Consider the following 17,483-nt stretch of genomic DNA (forward strand, 5'->3'; position numbering starts at 1 on the left):
ACCAGAAAAGACCCTTCCATACATATATTCAGCTAAAAGGCAAATCTATTCCCAGACTTAAATGGTTCAGGTCTGTATATCAAATGTCAGCGGTCCTTACAATTTATTTGGTCCCAGGACTATGTTAGTCATATTGCAGAGGGACCACAGCTGAATATTCCTAATCTCAGTCTTAGAAATGGTGAGATCACAGATGTCTGCCAGATCTTCTCTCCTCGCAGATGCATACAGACCCAATTTTTCCAGAGATTCAAATTACCTAGGTAGTCAAGGCTGGCTCAGTCAGCACAGGATATATGAAATTTTAGCACACTTGTTGGAGAAAACGCATTGGTCGTGCTAGCTGTCATAGAATTTTGTCACACACAGTTAATGGATGTGGGATGAAAATCGTGAATAACTTTTATGAAAGACTGAATACTGCTGCAGTGTGTCCATCATTCAGGTCAGTGTTTATGGCTGTAGTGTGAGACTGGTGAATAATGGGTTTAATTTCATGCTTTGCCAGAGGCTTCTTAAGGGACATGAGAGAAGAGATAGAGCCTCTGTTTAATTCTTAAAACAAGGGTAACGATCTTTCCTCACTTCAGAGGTGTTCTCAGATGAAGACTGGTGCAGGTAGCTGAAGCGTGCAACAGGTTCACATTAGTTGTTCCTATATATATGTGTATACTTACACATACACACACATATCTATGTACATACATTCTCAGCAACGGATCAAGGTCAAGGACCTTGCACAGTGAGTTTTGGTAAGCACATCATAATTACAAGGAGAGATTATTTTGTAAATATAAACAGCTTTACAATATATTTCTTAAATCCATTCAGACAGCATAGTGCAATAGTCTCCCTTTAGTTACTTTAGCACTTTGGCATACAACATATTGATTGTGAGAATATTTAAGTGAGTTTGTCTGGGGGGTTGCATTTTGTTTATTTAATGCAAGCTGCTTCAAACAACTTTACTACTTTCCTTAATTAAAATAAAATAAAGTAGAAAATGAACACATTAATGCTCCTGCCAGAGCTGCATTTAGCCCTAAGCACTTTGAGCAAGGAGCAGCGATGCACAATATGTTGCATAGTAGTTCTGCCTGAGCAAAGCTTCTGATATTAATGAATGACCACGCATCTAAGAGACAGCCAGCCTTAGAAGCACAGATTGACACAGTGTGGTGCAACCTTTTTGTCCAGAATCTGGAGATGCCTGCTCGTGAAACTTTGGCAAGAGTAAGTCTGCACCATGTGCATCTCCTTGTAAGTTTAATTGTCTGTATAGATGCTATTAGTCTACCTTCAGGAGTCACTTTTCTTAACATTTTCCTTCTTCTCTTGCAGCATTCTGGCTGAATGAATATGATTTAGTTTAACAAATGAAAGGCAATCTATGGTAATTTGTGGCTTTTGTCTAAGCCTGAAGCCAAAGCTGATGAATGATACTAATAAATATATAAATAAATAGATGTTTGGCTGTAAACCAGCACGGCTATTTCACAGGCGGAATTGCTCAAGGCAGAGGTTTCTGTGCTGTGGACCACAGCTCTCCAAAGCCCACATATCGATCTCCTGCCATCATTGCACGATAGAGCAGCCTTCTCTTGTATTCCTCATTATTATCTCTTCACTGCTGTATATAACAGATCTATGCTTGATGAAAAGGGGTATGAAAAACCCCATCTAATCAAAAGTTGCACTAAGGAAATGGTCAATCCCACTGAAACTGCACAACAGATCTGCAGCAAAATCAGAGATTTTTTAGAAAAAATTGTATGTTGATTACCTACTCAACAGCAATAATCAAAAGAATGCTATATAGATAAATCAAGACACCTACAAAGAAAAGGCATTAACTGAAAATAGGCACAATACATCTTGCATTTCAACACCACAGAACAATAAATCACCATGAATAACATGGTGACAGCTTCTTCAGAAGGCATAACTATCTGCCTGCTAAAAAGGATGATCACACTGTACTATGTCCTGAGTGAGTCTGTTCAGATAGTTTAATTGCATCACAGACTGTACAGATTATACATATTGCTTGCATATATTATCTACATTCCTGTCATCACTATAGTCCCAAGAGATCACAGCCACACTTTTTCTTGGTGTCTGACTTTCTTTTGGAATCATATAGTTTTCTTGCATATTTGTTTTGAGCTTGGTTTCATATAAATCATAGTTTAAACAGGCACAATGTTCATTCTTATGTATCTGTAGGCTACACAAGGCTACATTTAGGCTTCTGTGGACTTACACAAGTGTCACTGACAGCAGAAATCTTAAAAACATGCAAGTGCATAGTTCTGACTTTACTGTGGTACCTCTTTGAAGAAATGAACCATTTTGGTCTCTTTCCTTCCCTGCAGTATGGAAAGGAACTCAGCATTGGTATCAAGTTATAGTCACAGTGATCTGGAAAATAATCGACAACGATACATTGCAGAGCAATGCACATCCAGGGACATGGTCAGACCTACACTTGCAAAGGAGGAGACATGTTGCCTGGCGCTTCCTTCAATGAGAAGCTCCTGGAAGATAGGATGCTGTGCAGTGCCCAGAAGGCAAGTGGACTAGCTGCCTGCCAGTGAGGCATTTCTCCTCAGGCTGGGAGACGTTCCCTGTGAGCAACCACAGCTGGTCTCCTCTGTAGCACCAAGGGAAGACTCCTCCCCTTGTTGTGGGCTGAGGTGAAGACACAGAGACATATAGGCTGCTCTTATGACCATTTCCGCCGATTTTTACCATGTTGGATGCTGTACAATCTCTCATGGTCTGGACTATATCAAAGATGGACAAAAAGAAAAATAAAGGCTTGAATCTTACTGCTTCTGCAAATACATTTTCCCTGATATTGAAATATTTTGGAAATAGTTGATCTACAGTGTCAAGGCTGAGGATTTTTCTCTGAAGTATCTACAGGAGAGTAAAACTTAATTTTTATGAACTGAAGCACAATTAAATTTACCAAAACACAGCTATTTTGGAATACTTCATTAAAAAGTGGGTTTCCTCACCTGGAAATTTTCTGTGTCACTTTTAAAAATCAGTTCAACAAAACCCCCAAAGTCATCAGAATAAAATAGATGAGGTTTTAAACAGACGAAATTCAGGACAACTTTGACATTTCAGGTCAAAGTTTCATGTTTCATGCAGGTCTGCCCTATGCTCCTTCCCTCTCATGAGGAAAAGGCAGGATCCCACTGCAGAAAAAACTTGCATTACTGAATTTTCTATTTGGTTTGCCTACACATCATTACCTACACACCAGCCGTGTTACCTAAGGCTCTTTAAATTGCTGCTCCCTACAGTGATAATCAGATGTATTAAGAACTTTTGATTTTAAACATTTTTAAACCAAAAATAAAAAAGCACTGTACTGGGTGCAGGTTCACAGGCGCTGACCACAGTGGCTCCAGGGGCCGCTGTGAGGAGAGGCCGGGGCTGCCCTGTGCTAGACACAGCCGGCTCCAGCCGGCTCCAACCCACCCATCACCGGGCTCAGCTGAGCCAACCCCGCAGCAGAGGCAATGGTGCTCTGGGGGAAGTGTGTTTAATAAAGGGCAAAAAGTGCTGCACAAAAGTGAGGAGCGAGGAAGGAAAAGTGAGGAAAAGAGCCTTGTGAGAACCAAGGTGAGAGAAGGAAGGGGAAGTGGAGCTGCAGGCACCAGGACAGGGGTCCCCCTGCAGCCTCTGGAGAGTTCCATGGCGGAGAACATATCCACATTGCCTGTGGATGTGCCACAGCCTGTGAAGACCCCATGCAGAAGCAAGTTTATCCAGAAAGATGAAATGTGTGAGGAGCAAGGAGCAGCAGGAAGGAAGTGTTATGGACCGACCCCAAGCCCTGTTCCCCATCTGCCTGTGCCACATGAAGTGTGGGAAGCAGAGGACTTGGGTATGAAGGAGTGACGTCGAGCCTGGACAGAATCATAGAATACAGTTGTAGAATCATAGAATTGAGTAGGTTGGAAAACACCTCCAAGATCATACCCAACTTTTAACTCAAGACTGCCAAGTTCACTACTAAACCATGTCACTAAGGGCCTCATCTACAGGTTTTCACAGTTTTTGAACACTTCCAAGGACAGTGATTCTGCCACTTCCCTGGGAAGCATGTTCCAATACCAGATCACCTTCTCGGTGAAGAAATATTTCCTAAAAAAAAAAGGAGTCATAAGTACAAAAATAAATCACAGTTGTAGAGGTTTGTAATCACAGCTTAGAATTACAGAAGACGTTAACAGATGAAGCTTTATCTGTCTTTCATAACAGCAATATTTCAAAAACTTTTTAAAGAGCTTAGTGGAAAATACAGTGTTCCTTGTTATCTCTGCAGGCTGAAAACAGTGAAAGCCTTCCCTGCTCGAGGTTATCTAGCAAGACTCTGATAGCAGCATAGGGAAACTGATTCCAACATTCTGCCTAGACAACTGATTTTGGTATTGGAAAAGCTCATTTAACCTTTGTAGTACACCAGTGACAAGTGAAAGCAGAACACCATGAGCAGAGTAGGTGGGAAACGGGCCATTTTGTATGAATAAGTAATCTAGTTTAAGCTAACACACAGGCAAATCAAATCAATTCTCCAGACTAAACCTTAGATACAGTCATGTAAACATGCAATAATTTAAACTAATGCCTTAGCGATTAAAAAGGTAATCTTCATATAAGTGCTAAATCACTAACATGTCCACCAAACCAGATCTCAGGTTTTACAAGAAGGTGATACATAAACATGTACTTATTAAACTACATCAGTCAATGTTATCTTGCTGAAAATAAGGATCTTTCAGCTCTCAATTCAGATTTATGCTTCCTTGTTGGACAACAAGCTCACTTCTTTCCCTCTCTCAACAGCGTATGCTACTCATACCTTATTAACACAATACATCTGTTCAGTATCTAGTATACTAAGCTCTTGTTTTTATTTAACCTTGGCACTTCCAATGCAACACCATTTTTGTTTTACTCTTAATAGAGAGAAAAGAAAGCTATAAAAAAGTCTCCAGAAAACATTTCCAGCTGACACAAGGTTGTTATAATCCTGATTTGTCCAGCTCCCATTTGATGCATAAAATGTGAGAGGAAAACAAAGGGTGTTTTAGAGCATGCATTTTAAAACTTTCCATGAGCATCCTCATTAATATTTTGTCTAACCTGGTGTTGAATGTATGAAGAGCAAATAATTCTCCTAGTTTAAGCCCCTGAATATGATTTTTAAGAGATGTTTTTCACAAGACAGTAAGGGCCAAGGCTGTAGCTTTAGGTGGCAATGTGTTGAGCAGAAAGAGCCACATTTATGTTTTCTAGGTGGATATGAGGGTACTCTCACATCTGATTTTGCCTACAAGACAATGCCCCAGTGATTTCACTGAGAGGACCTATAACCTTTTCCTAAAAAAGCAAATGAAAATCACACAAACATGGTTTTGAAAACAATCTATAGAATACTAAGTCAGACCTCTGAATCTTTGTAGGTTTAGGGAAGGTTTGGTAGATCCCTGCTTCCCTTTAATTGGACACATCTTTATTTTACTATTCTCATATTCTGTACAATTTCTCCATAAGAGTGTCCTTCATTTGAAGAGAACAGCTGCTAGCACGGTAATCACAGTGTCCCCTTCTGCGTCAGAAACAGTAGCTAGGAATCCAATTCTCAATTGTTATTTTTCTGTTCATGACACATCACAGCTGCATGAATAAGACCACTTAAATGTAAGCACGAAAACATTAATTTAAAACATTTTGTTTGGATGAATCTCTATTATTCAATACCAAATACCGTTTTGATATGTTCAAAAAATTCAATATCTCTGAAAACATTTCAAGCACATCAGCTTTGTCTGAATTCGCTTGGAGAAGGGGCGCAGGTGCCATACCCACAAGATCAAGGAGTTATGCAGTCCCCCAGCTTGCAATTCCATGGAAATCTTCTCTTTTCATAACTGACTACCCCAGATTGGATTCTTAATGCCGCACTACCTGGAAATTCAAGTGCGGCCTCCTTTATTTTCAAAGTAACCCGTTTGGAGATAGACAGTTAAACTTAATTGTTACGACCATTTAACATGAATGAAAATTCTAGAAAGCAAAAAAAAAAAATAAATTTATATCATCTATTTTATATTTTTATTTCATTTCACCCTTAAGAGACAGGGGAGGAAATGTTCATATTGTATTCAGAAAACTGGTATTGCTAAAGAAAAAAAATACAATGATTGAATCTCCTGACACCTAACTGCTAATGGAATTTGGAACAGAAATCAGTAAAATAGAAATTGTGCCATTAAATTAACATTATAGCAGTACTCTTTTGAAATACAATTTTAAATATGTGAGTTGATTTTGAGGTCTCTGTGCTACTTGTGGATGTGATCTCACCTCTTTAATCCTCATGTTCAATGCAGTGGGGCACACATGACACCTTTCAGGCTAGCTGGTTTTCTCAGTGCTTCAAAAATAAAATACAAGTGCAGAATGTGTTAAAAGTGTTGCACTTTCAAGTACTTCCTTACAGTAGTTTCAAACCTGATCTCAGCAGTGGCAGTATTTTCCATATATTTTTGATTTCAAAATCTTAATTTTTGGAAACTAATGCAAATCTGCATTCTTTATTATGTCTTTAAGTCTTCTCTTACTTGACTACTGTTATAATTTTAGGTTTAAAATCTAAAGAAATGGAAAATATGGTTGAAGAAGAGATTTGTAATTGAGGGCATTAGTGGCCAGGTTCCCTGTGTGCCTTCACTGGTTTTTGCCTGCAGTGTCTCTTTCACTGGGCGTCTTCAGAGTTCCAGCAAACTGGCAAAAGTGAATCAGTGGAAATGCCTGCCCTTCTGTGAGGGTAATTACCTCTTCCTCAGCACAGACAGGAACATTTATGGACAACATCAGATGCAATTTCTATCAATTTATTTTGGTATTGCTTTCTAAATACATCAGGTGGGCAACTCCTACACTTCTATTTCAGATAAGACAGCCAGCCTTCTGTTACCTGGGGAAGTATAATCATCCAAGAACGACTTGTAAAGAAACTGCATGGCCTGTTAACAACCAAAAAGGTTTTCAACGCAGTCTATATTACTGACAAACTCATCCTGCTCTTCTTTTTTTTTTTTTTAAATCAAGAATAATGTATATATCCTAGAATTTTTTACCAAATATCTGAGCGATTTCATAGAATCATGGAGTGGTTTGGGTGGGGAGTGACCGTAAAGCTCATCCAGTTCCAACCCCGCTGCAATATGCAGGGACACCTTCTACTAGACCATGTTGCTTAAAGTCCACTCCAACCTGGCCTTGAACACTGCCAGGGACAGGGCAGCCACAGATTCTCTGGGCACCCTATTCCACTGCCCCACTATCCTCACAGGAAAGAACTTCTTCCTAATGTCTAATCATCATTCTATTATCTGCTGTTAATGGCATGAGCATATAAGTGAAATTAAAATAGTTGAATCGGAGAAATCAATCAGGTAAAAAGCCAGGATGACTGTCTTGCTACTTTTCTGAAAAATCACATATTTGTCCCACAGGGGCCTGGCCTTCAAATATCAGAATAAATAGCATCATTGCTTGAAACAGTGAAGTCTGAAGTATTTACGAACTGGTTAAATTGCAGTCCTGCACGAGCGTTTGGGGAAGTAATTTAATTATTCATATATAAATTAAGATTGGAAATTCTACTTAGCAACAGCGCTACTCACTTCAGAATCCCATCACTATACAATGATTATTAGTCCAAAATCCACCTTTTACTGATTTGGTTATTTAAAATGTAAATAGTTAATGAAAGGGCTTATCTGAGAATTGTGCCCCCACATTTAAAAGAGTTAGGACCAGAACTCGAGTCCATCAGTAAAGCTCCACTGTCAGGCTTGGGCACTGATTGCTCTGTATGCACAGTCACAGTGCGAGGCAATGAGCTGAGTGAGGGTAGGCACCTGGCAGTTGTTAGCATCCTCCCTGGCTTTTGTGGCCCATGTTATCTGGCAGCATCTCAGAGAAGACACTGTTCTTTCTGACTCTCTAAAAGTAAGAGATTGTGTGTATGTGTGTGTGCATACAAATGCCTGCCTCTGCTCAAACATAACAGCATTCCTGTATGAGATCAGGAGGTACAGGAGACATGAGATTCTAGGTGAACAAGAGAAATCAGAAGTGAATTTCAATATTACATTATAATAAATATATATGTGTGTGTTCATGCTTGCTGAATCATGGACATAGCCATAAACCCTTGTGCTCAGATCAGACACTGAGGGGTTTAATACAAAGCAGCTACTGTTTAGACAGCTCTGTCCCATCTGGGAATCAGGAGAATAACAAGAAGCAGGCACTCACAGCACAAGTGCATGAGGGATCCATGAAACTAGTACTACAGCTAGCGTTGAGGGACACCAAGCACAGAAAGCTGAAATGACATGGAAAGTCCCAGAAAAGGGAGTTTCCCACGTTAGAAGGCATTTCCCTTTTCCCACAGGGCCTTATCCCAGAGCCCACTAAAACCAAGGGGAAGATCAATCGTTTTCATCTAGTGCACCAAAACTGTTACTACTACTGCTTTCTTTACAAGGAAACATCACATTATAAGACACAATCCTAATATTGATGTGAATTTAGTAAGAACCATGAAGCTTCATGAAGGTCTGAAAAGCACCAAAATCTATAGAATTTTAGAGCATGGTCATGGAACTGCCTTCCTGTGGAGGAAACCCAAAGAACACCCAGAAGACTACACAATGCTACTACATCCTTTGCTGAAAAGTGTCCTCTGCCATAAAACTTCTCTAGCACATATTACACACACACACAAAATTATACCTAAGTGGGTTTGCTGGTATTATTAGCTCACCATCTTAAATTTGGATTTTACCTGCTTCATCACCCTGCTGAAGCCATTTTGACAGTTGCACTGTAAATGCTAGGGGCAGGGATTCACCTTTGCTTTCTGCTATAGAAAATATGAGTCCTCCTTTTTCATTTGCTTTATAGGAGTTGCTAGAATGGAAGTGATACAATAACTGAGCCATCCTGCTCTGCATTTAGAAGAGAGACACTGTAACAAAGTTGGTTGCAAAAATCTTGCAGATACTATTCTTCTTACAAGAGGTTATTAATTTCTTACATGAATTCAATCTATTTTAGGAATCCAACATTTAGCTCAGGTTAATAAGCTGAAGCTTATTAATATTTCTTTGGGTCTAGATCTAAGAGGTTTTTACTGGAAGTTAGTCTTACTCATAGCTCCAGATATTCTCCCCTATCAGACACAAAAGCCTCAAGTTGTGTTCTGCAACAAGTGATCTGGTGTGCTTTAAAATGGAGCTCTGAAATGGCACATTCAAAGAAAATGGAACTATGCATGCATACAAGAAAGAAAAACAATTAAAAAATATAAAAAAAAAAAGCCCTGTTCAGCTTTCCTCTGCGTAGTTTGAAAAAGCCAGTCTTGTCAAAGCTGCGGTTTGGAGTGTGGCCACAGAAAACAGCCAAGTCAGCACAACTGGGCGTACTTCGGGCAGGGAGTGGGAAGCAACAAGTGTCTGTGGGCAGGATGCGAACTGCTAAGGGAATAATGAGATGGTGACAAAACTTCAGCTAAAATATGGGGGAGATAAATACTTAGGTGGCAGTTCAGAGCAATAGCGCAAATTAATTGTCTAATTGTAAGGTATAATTTAAGCTTTTAGTAACTCTATGAAAATGTATACAGACTACATATTTATGAGAAAAATATGATGACTCCATTTAATCAATAAAACCAAAACTCTCTGTGAGATTCAGCTATTTAACCTGCCAATCTTTATGACATTACAGTATTATTCCTCTTGGTTTGAGATGCTGTCTCCTTTCAGCTGCTACTGTGCCTGCACAAATGGGAAGAAGCCAAATGATTGCACTGAGGGAGCAGTGAGGCAGGATAGATACAAAATGCCGTCAAACACACCACATGAACAGAAAAAATATGCCTTTAATTTCTTTTAGTTCTTGCTTATTACTTGTATCAGCAGTTGTGCAGGGGGAAGGAAAATAAATTAGATGCAAGGATTGCTCAGATGACAGTACCCCACTTAAAAAGCCATTGATCAAATTTATAGGACTAAAAATAAATGAAGAAAATGTGGATTAAAAACCACCTCTGGAGAAATGTATAGAATAATCCCTGAATTCTGTGTGTTCTCCTAGCCATGCAGCCTTTGTGAATAGTTAGGTATGTGAGGCTTGGAGGTGCTTAAACCTGGCCTTGTCTCTAAAAGGAGAGAGACAGCACAAAGAAGAGCTTTCTAAGAACAAGAATCTCCTAGGAAAAGCCCAATTCCCTCAAAACCAAGAACACTGAATGGGACCCACTCCTCAAAGCAATGCCAAGCTCATTGCCCCTCCAACCCTGCCACAAAATTTCTACAAGAGATGAACTACTTCCGTTTGGGTTTCCTTGTCATCATGTAAAGGAGAAGCCACGGCACAGGAGTTACCGTGGCTGTATGCTGACTTAACATCTGGTCATCAACACCTGTATTCCTGTTTGATCCTCCATTCAAAGCACAGGACTCCACCAGAGTTCTGGCAGCAGGGGTGCGATGCTACAGAGAGGCATGCTGCTCCCAGCTGGGCAGCCTGAGGAGTGCTGGCTGCCCTAAGCCACACGCTCCCCAGCTACGCCATCACATGCACTATGTAACAGGAGCATTTATCTTGATGTGTCTGGCCTGGCCTTGCCCCTCCTCTCTCCGTGGGTGAAGCACACGAGGTCTGGAAGAGCTCTTCCTTTTTGTGAACTGCTGTGAGATTTCTGCCCACAGAAAACTGTACCTGGATATGACAAGTGAGAAAGCAGCCTCCTGTTTTCTGGCCTCTATTACTAAATGGTGGGTTGCCCTTAACATGATCCCAGATAAGCCAGTAAGTGTTTTGCCATCAGCTTCAGCAGAAGCATGCTCAAGCCCTAGATACCAAGGATTTGATGATGGCAAGTCACCTAGAAAATGAACTGAAATATATAAAGGATGTTGTTGCTCTCGTGTCAAAAGACAGAGTGGTAAGAGCTGCTAGGACAGACAATATATGTCTGTTTTCACAATACATTACTATACAGATCAGCTAAAACTTGAACCTGATAACCAAGAATGCCTTTCTCAGAAATTGCATGGAAATGCATGATCCTTAAGTGGTTTTCTGCTTGGGATCTTTCTCATTTTCTTTTGATGGGCAATGGTCACCTTTAAATCTGTGATTTTTGATACTGCAAGTAATGACTGCTACCACAAACACTGCAGAAACATGTATTAATTGAACACTATTTCTCTTAAGATGTTAATGGTGACTATGATGAAGTTCCACTTTCCTTCAGTAAAACAAATCTATGAACTACTATGTGGTTTTCTCTATATATCACTAAATGCTCTACTGTGAGGGTTGTCAGACAGTAACAGACTTGTTACCCTATTTGTACCTTGGTAATGTACTGCTAAGTGGAATTAATAGCTTGCTAAGCTGAACTATTTTGCTGTGTTCTGTATGCTTTGCTGGCATTCACCCTGTCCTGTGTAATTTTCAGGCTTTAATATATTTCTTCAAGCGCATCTCTCAAAGAAAATTCAATTATGTGACAGATATAATTTGTATTGGACCAAACCATGCAAATCTTTCATTGTCGCAGATATGAATATTTTATATTACACAATGAGAAACTAAAAGCAATTCTATTGCATTTAGCCATGGGGTCTCCAGTCAAGGATGTGTGGTTTTGCCCTGCCCTTTGCACTGACCTTGGGCAGAATTTCTGAAGTATATATAAAAAGAAAATATGTATTGTCTATGGTATTCAAAGAAAATGAAGCTAGCACTCATAGACCCTGTGATATACTAAGCTCTTATCAATGAACAGAACTTCATTTTTAAATTACTGTAAAAATCCAGCTCATTTTCCTTACTGCTGTAGAACAATTTGTTAGGATTGTATTTTTGATAGCAACTAGAAAATATAAAAATGTGGATCCCATGTTCTTTCCTTTGTGTGCACACTGAGCTCCCTTTATATTCACATCAAAGACATCTATCGGCTCTCATTTATACTACACTTGTGAAACTTGAATGTACAGAAGTCCAGTTCTTTGTGATTTTTACTGATGTACTCCAGCTGAAATTCAAGCCTTTCTCCTTGAAACCAGAACTGAATTATAAACTATATAACTCATTGCAATGACAAAGTTAAGAACGTAAAATTAAGTAGCTAAGAAAAAAAAAATTCCAAGCATATAGATCAAAAAGTTATTCAGAAAAATATAGCTAAGATTTCTAACATATTGGCAGTAATGGAATCCAACAAATAATAGGAAAATTTATGGATCATAACTAATATGACGTAATCTATGTCATAGAGTTGTATGACTCCTGCATAATTTAAAAACTTATGAAATAAAGCAAAAGTGAAACACTGTATTATCTATGTTATGGGCATCTCTCCTTCTCTATATCGGTTTAATTCATTTAAGAACTGTATATACTGTTTTGTGCTTAATGTATGGAATACTTTCAGTTCTATGCCCTTCGGCATGCTTATTACTCCAGTTATTCCTATTAATTAAAATTATTTTATTATTTCTGAAAAGCTGCTGCCAAACCTGCTTTCCTTGTGTAGGAAATTATGAGAGATTCAAATCTGGCAGAAAATTATTAGTGCAATGTGTTTTAAAATAAAATTCCAAATCAGTAGGAGGACTACAAAAACCAGTGACTACACAATCATTTCTTTCTATTTATTCTCTAAAAGATGAACCCTGCAAACTGCTCAATATTTGAAATTTGATCAGCTAATCTTCATAACAGTTCTGTGCCTGTATTACAGAGCATGTAATTTGGCCTCTACGTTCAGTTTATGGCACTTTGCTTCAGCTTTCGTGTAACATGCATAAATGAAATCTGTGGAAATACCTTATTTTTTCCAGATCACTTTAAGAGGCATTTACAGTGAAATAACTTCCATGAACCATATTAAACAGATCAAATTATGTAGCTATTAGAACCAAATAGCTTTTATTCTGTGGGGGTTTTGCTAAAGCAAAGTGTAATGTCAGGCAGAGTGCTGCTGTTTAATAGGTCCATGTGCTGAAGTACCTTCACCTGCCTTCTAGCATTTTAAAATATCATGTTTCATTCAAAAAAGGATGCCAGCAGTCACCAGCTTTGCTGAACACAGAGATTTTAAACACCTAGTAAATATGCAATAACTGTTTTCACATTTCAGAATATACATTTTAAAATGTACTGCACTGGGCACTATATGATCATGTTGATCACTTGTTGCTAAATAAGAAGGATGCAGGCTGTCTCAAATGACAAGGAAACACGACAGATATGGATCCATTAACTAATAATGAGCAAAAGCAAGAGCTGATACTAATGCATGCCTGTAAAATAATCACACTGGTACTACAGAAATCAAACCTTCAAACTTCTCCACAGAAGTGAAAAAGCAACAGTAATTACAACTTGTGAATTGATAACAGCTAGGCTGTACCTTTGTTCTGATCTCATACAGACTGCACTTTTCTTCCTTTTTGGCTTTGTTCCTGCATAAACTTTTAAAGCGTGAGCTATTTTACCTGAACATCAAAAACCTTTACTGGCAAATACAAATTTACCCATTTATTTGATAGGTATACCAAAAACTAGAAGGACTGGCACTCAAGGTGGAAAAAAAACCCAAACCTCTACTGCAGAAAAGTTTAAGATATGGGAGGAAATAAAAAATGCATGCAGAGAATACTCCCCATACCAAAACATTTCAAGCAATCTGAACATTGTCCACTTGCTGCAAAGTTGCTGATTCTAAAGCCAGGATTGAATGAATCTCACTAAGGAAAACCCAGTAACCTAGTGATCCTCCAGACCTCTGCTTAAAGATAGGTTTCTCCAAGTAATTCTTATATCATATCTTAACCCTTATTGTAAAATTCATGCTAGCTATCCGAAAGAGTGCATACTATGTGTGTGATCACAACACTATTTTAAAGCTCTGTAAAGAATTATTTCCTTTCGATAGCATTTTTGTTAGCAACATTTCTATAATGTAAAGGCTCCTACCACTGTGCAGCAAATATGTGGCGTTTTCTGTTCTTATCTCATGTAGTGCACTTGATAAGGAGTACTACTGAATCTCCTGCACACTGCATTACAAAGAAAACTGTCTTATTGCAAGGCATTTTCTCTCCACTGCTTTCACATAAAATAAAGGCTCTTGCAACTGGATGTATCTGACTGTATTAATACTCAAATGAAAACTGAAATCCTTATACTTTATCCAAAGTATAAATCCCCGAAAAGATTCTTGCGTTTCCAATTGTGTTCACTGTAATAAAGGTTAATATTGAACTGAACTTGTCGTATTCTAGCATCACGTTAAGTTCCAAATCTGTGTGTATGATCTATTCTTTTTTTTATTGTTGCAATTAAAGACTAGGAAAAAATCTCAGCAATATTATTAAAAATAATAGAGCAAAAGCATTTTAATTAAAGACAGTTGAAACCTATTGCTTTCACGAGGAGGAAAAATAACATGGTGCAAAGTACTGGGGGGAGGGAAGGGAAGAGCATCTGTTGAAAATTAACTACTTCAACATTAATTAACACATAATTTTCTACCTGATGAGATGGTGTTGTAGAAAGTAAAAATTGAAGGCACAAGAGTAAGAAATGAGTCATCTTTGACTTACCGTATCAAAGACTATTGCTGTATTGCAGTCAGCATCCAGACACAGAGTATGAAGCTTCGCACAAATCAGAAAAAATATGTGATCAATGAACAAATCAAATTCATTGTAAAAATAAAGGCCAGAGATCAGAGTATGTATCCAAGGGTCTGGTTAGTCACAGCTTTGACTAGCCTGCTACAGAGCTCTGCAAAACAAGTATACTGCAGCAGTGTGGCAAGCATAGGATTGCAATGCATGTCCCATATATTCAAGCATAATAGAAAACATGGTCTGGAGCTTATTCCATGTGGAAGTGGGGTTTGTTTTAGGCAGGCAGAAAAAAGGGTTTTTTTTTTCCAACATAATAGAATTAGAAATGAAGATTTTTCTTGATTATTGTACACAATAATTCCCCAGGATATCAATTACGTAAAGCAGGTGCCTCTGTCTCCTGTTTCCCAGATAAATGCCTGTAATCTCATTTCACAAATGATCCTATTTAGACAGGAGCCACCTATTGTGATGATATCATTTGCTCTAGTATCCATAAATGGGCAACTTCCTACCCAACGTCATGACCACTGACGACATAAATTTTTATAATATTGAGTGGGCAGGGTGGTTGATGGGGTCCCATCAATCTACAGCAGCTTCTGCTGATGTGATATCATGAATCCTGCATAATCATCCAAAAGGCTGGATATGAAAGGAAACATTAAACCTGGCTGGTGGAGCTCATTAAAAAAACTGGGGAAAAAAAATCCTAGAGAGGTAGTAAAGGCAAATAAACCATAAGTACACAGCAGTGGCACCTTTTAAAATGCCTTCTACAGGGTACTGGTAGATATGAACAAAATCACTCTCAGTTCAGAAATGTAGCTGTCAGTTTCTTTTTAACAAATAATAAAGACTGCATATCCTCTTTCCTTGCAAATGCAAAGCAAAAAGGACCAGTGCTTCAGTGATGCATAAATTAGCCCACTCTTAGAGAATATTTTTAGAATTAGCAACTGCTTGTCACAGTAGCTTGGGAAATGAACTCTGTAACAAAACATCCTTAGACTGTTTGAAATCCAGTCTGCTAGACTGGTTTGCTTCGTGCTCAAGCTACATGGATTTAATTTCTCAGATCAGTGTTTTCTTAAGAGAAACCATTCCATTAAATATACATATTTGGGAAATGTTACGATGCAGTTAGCTGAAATTAGTTTCCATCTGCCTGCTTTAACATAGAGAGATATGAGGAGAGTTAAAGGTGATAAAGGCTTCACTTGCTTCCCCACCCTTTCCACAGGGAACTAGTTTGTGCCTAGGGGCTAAAGCAAATTGCTTAAGAACTTCGCATTTAATATTTTTCCTAGCAGAAGTTGGTAAGAAGTTCAAAAGAAAGTCACCAGTTTCAAAAAAGGCCCTAAGGGCATTTTTCCCCTGAGGGCATTTTTTCAACAGGATCTCCATAAATCTGGGTTTACGTAGGCCTGCTTTGAACAGACTGAGCTACATCTAAACAAATTCTTCATACAGTGACAGAGAGGCATAACATTAGGACCCATCCACATTAGAGCTTGAACACTGCAAAATGGAACAACAGTCAAGCTGGGGTTTTGGGGGAGAAAATTTTAAAGTTTAAAAGCACAAAACCCAAAAATGACTTTATACACATTTCCACAGGAGTGGTTCCATCAGAACAGAGTTCACTTCTCGAAAACCATCCTCTCCATTGCAGATGGCCTGTGTTAAAGCTTACATCTGCTTTGTAGTATACCTGGGGCAGGGGCCACCCTTTAGTAATGTCTGTATTACACATAGGGAGGGTCCCAAAGGCAAGCAATGCAAATGTTAATAATAAAAGTGACTCTTGCAGAGTTGATTCCCACCACAGTGACTCACATCAGGTCTAGATGGGGTGAAAACAAAACTTGAGTGCATCATCCATGGCTCCAAGACACAGCTATGCTGTCAAAGCAGAAAAGTGAACAGGTTTTCTAAAATCACCCTCAAGAGAACTACTTCCTCAGAGACTGAAAACAATGGAGAAAGCCATTTCAGAGCACTGAATAGCAATTCAGACACTAGCAAGTGCTTTCCTTCACCCTCTCTCCATCCTCCTTTGCTCATCTTCAAGAAAACACTAGCTGCTGTCGCTAGATATGCTGCCTAGGAAAAGACATAAATGCAGCTTTGACTCTGGGGATCATAACCCCTTCATTTCAGTACTGGGTGGAAGCAGAAAAGCATACACTCTGTGTGTCCAGATGGCATAAATATTTAACATGTGTTTCCATGACAAAAGATAAAGATAACACAAGAAACAGTTAGAAAGTGGAAGTGTGTGTGAGTGTAACTGATGGTCCAGAAGTTTCCCTCTTGGCTAAAAGATGGTAAAATAGGAAAAAACAAAACAAAACAAAACAAACAAAAAAAGCAATAAAAAACCAACAAACAAAAACCCACAAAACAAACAGAAAATAGCAAAAAGAATATTCATCACTGCTCCATCAAATTGAGCGTGCCTTTGGAAAAAACATCCGATTTCCTTGATAATGTGCAAAAACTTTTAACACTGTTCCAGGACATAGTAGTAACGTGTGCATTTTCTTAAAACAATAACCTTTTTAACATCTGAGCCAAAGGATCTCACCACTTTTCCTTAAACTAGTTTTGAGCTTACCTCACAGTGATGAGCTTAGAACACAGCTTTCCTATGCAGAAAAGGATGTTAGACATGGTCCAGTGGAAGATGCTCTGATGGTTCTAATCTTTGCTTAAAGGCCTCTA

At 38.7% G+C, this 17,483-nt stretch overlaps 1 protein-coding gene across 23 annotated transcripts in view; it reads right to left on the reverse strand.

Moving 5' to 3' along the window:
• The window catches only part of DLGAP2 (DLG associated protein 2), a 463,247-nt gene that overhangs the window by 313,589 nt on the left and 132,175 nt on the right, over positions 1–17,483 (reverse strand). For 5 of the 23 annotated variants that reach the window (XM_061460696.1, XM_061460689.1, XM_061460686.1 and 2 more), the window contains exon 1: positions 14,727–15,155. The exons of 14 other annotated variants lie outside the window; for them this stretch is intronic. The gene's annotated coding sequence lies outside the window, so the exon portion shown is untranslated. Of the gene's footprint in view, positions 1–14,726; positions 15,158–17,483 lie in introns of those variants that run through there. 4 more of the 23 variants (XM_061460680.1, XM_061460676.1, XM_061460678.1 and 1 more) reach the window with 1 other exon arrangement.

The sequence above is a fragment of the Pezoporus flaviventris genome, unplaced genomic scaffold (genome assembly GCF_033815535.1).
Source record: "Pezoporus flaviventris isolate CSIRO_AGI_PZ_B2104156 unplaced genomic scaffold, CSIRO_AGI_Pfla_v1 ptg000031l, whole genome shotgun sequence".
In the NCBI taxonomy this organism is placed as follows: domain Eukaryota; kingdom Metazoa; phylum Chordata; class Aves; order Psittaciformes; family Psittacidae; genus Pezoporus; species Pezoporus flaviventris.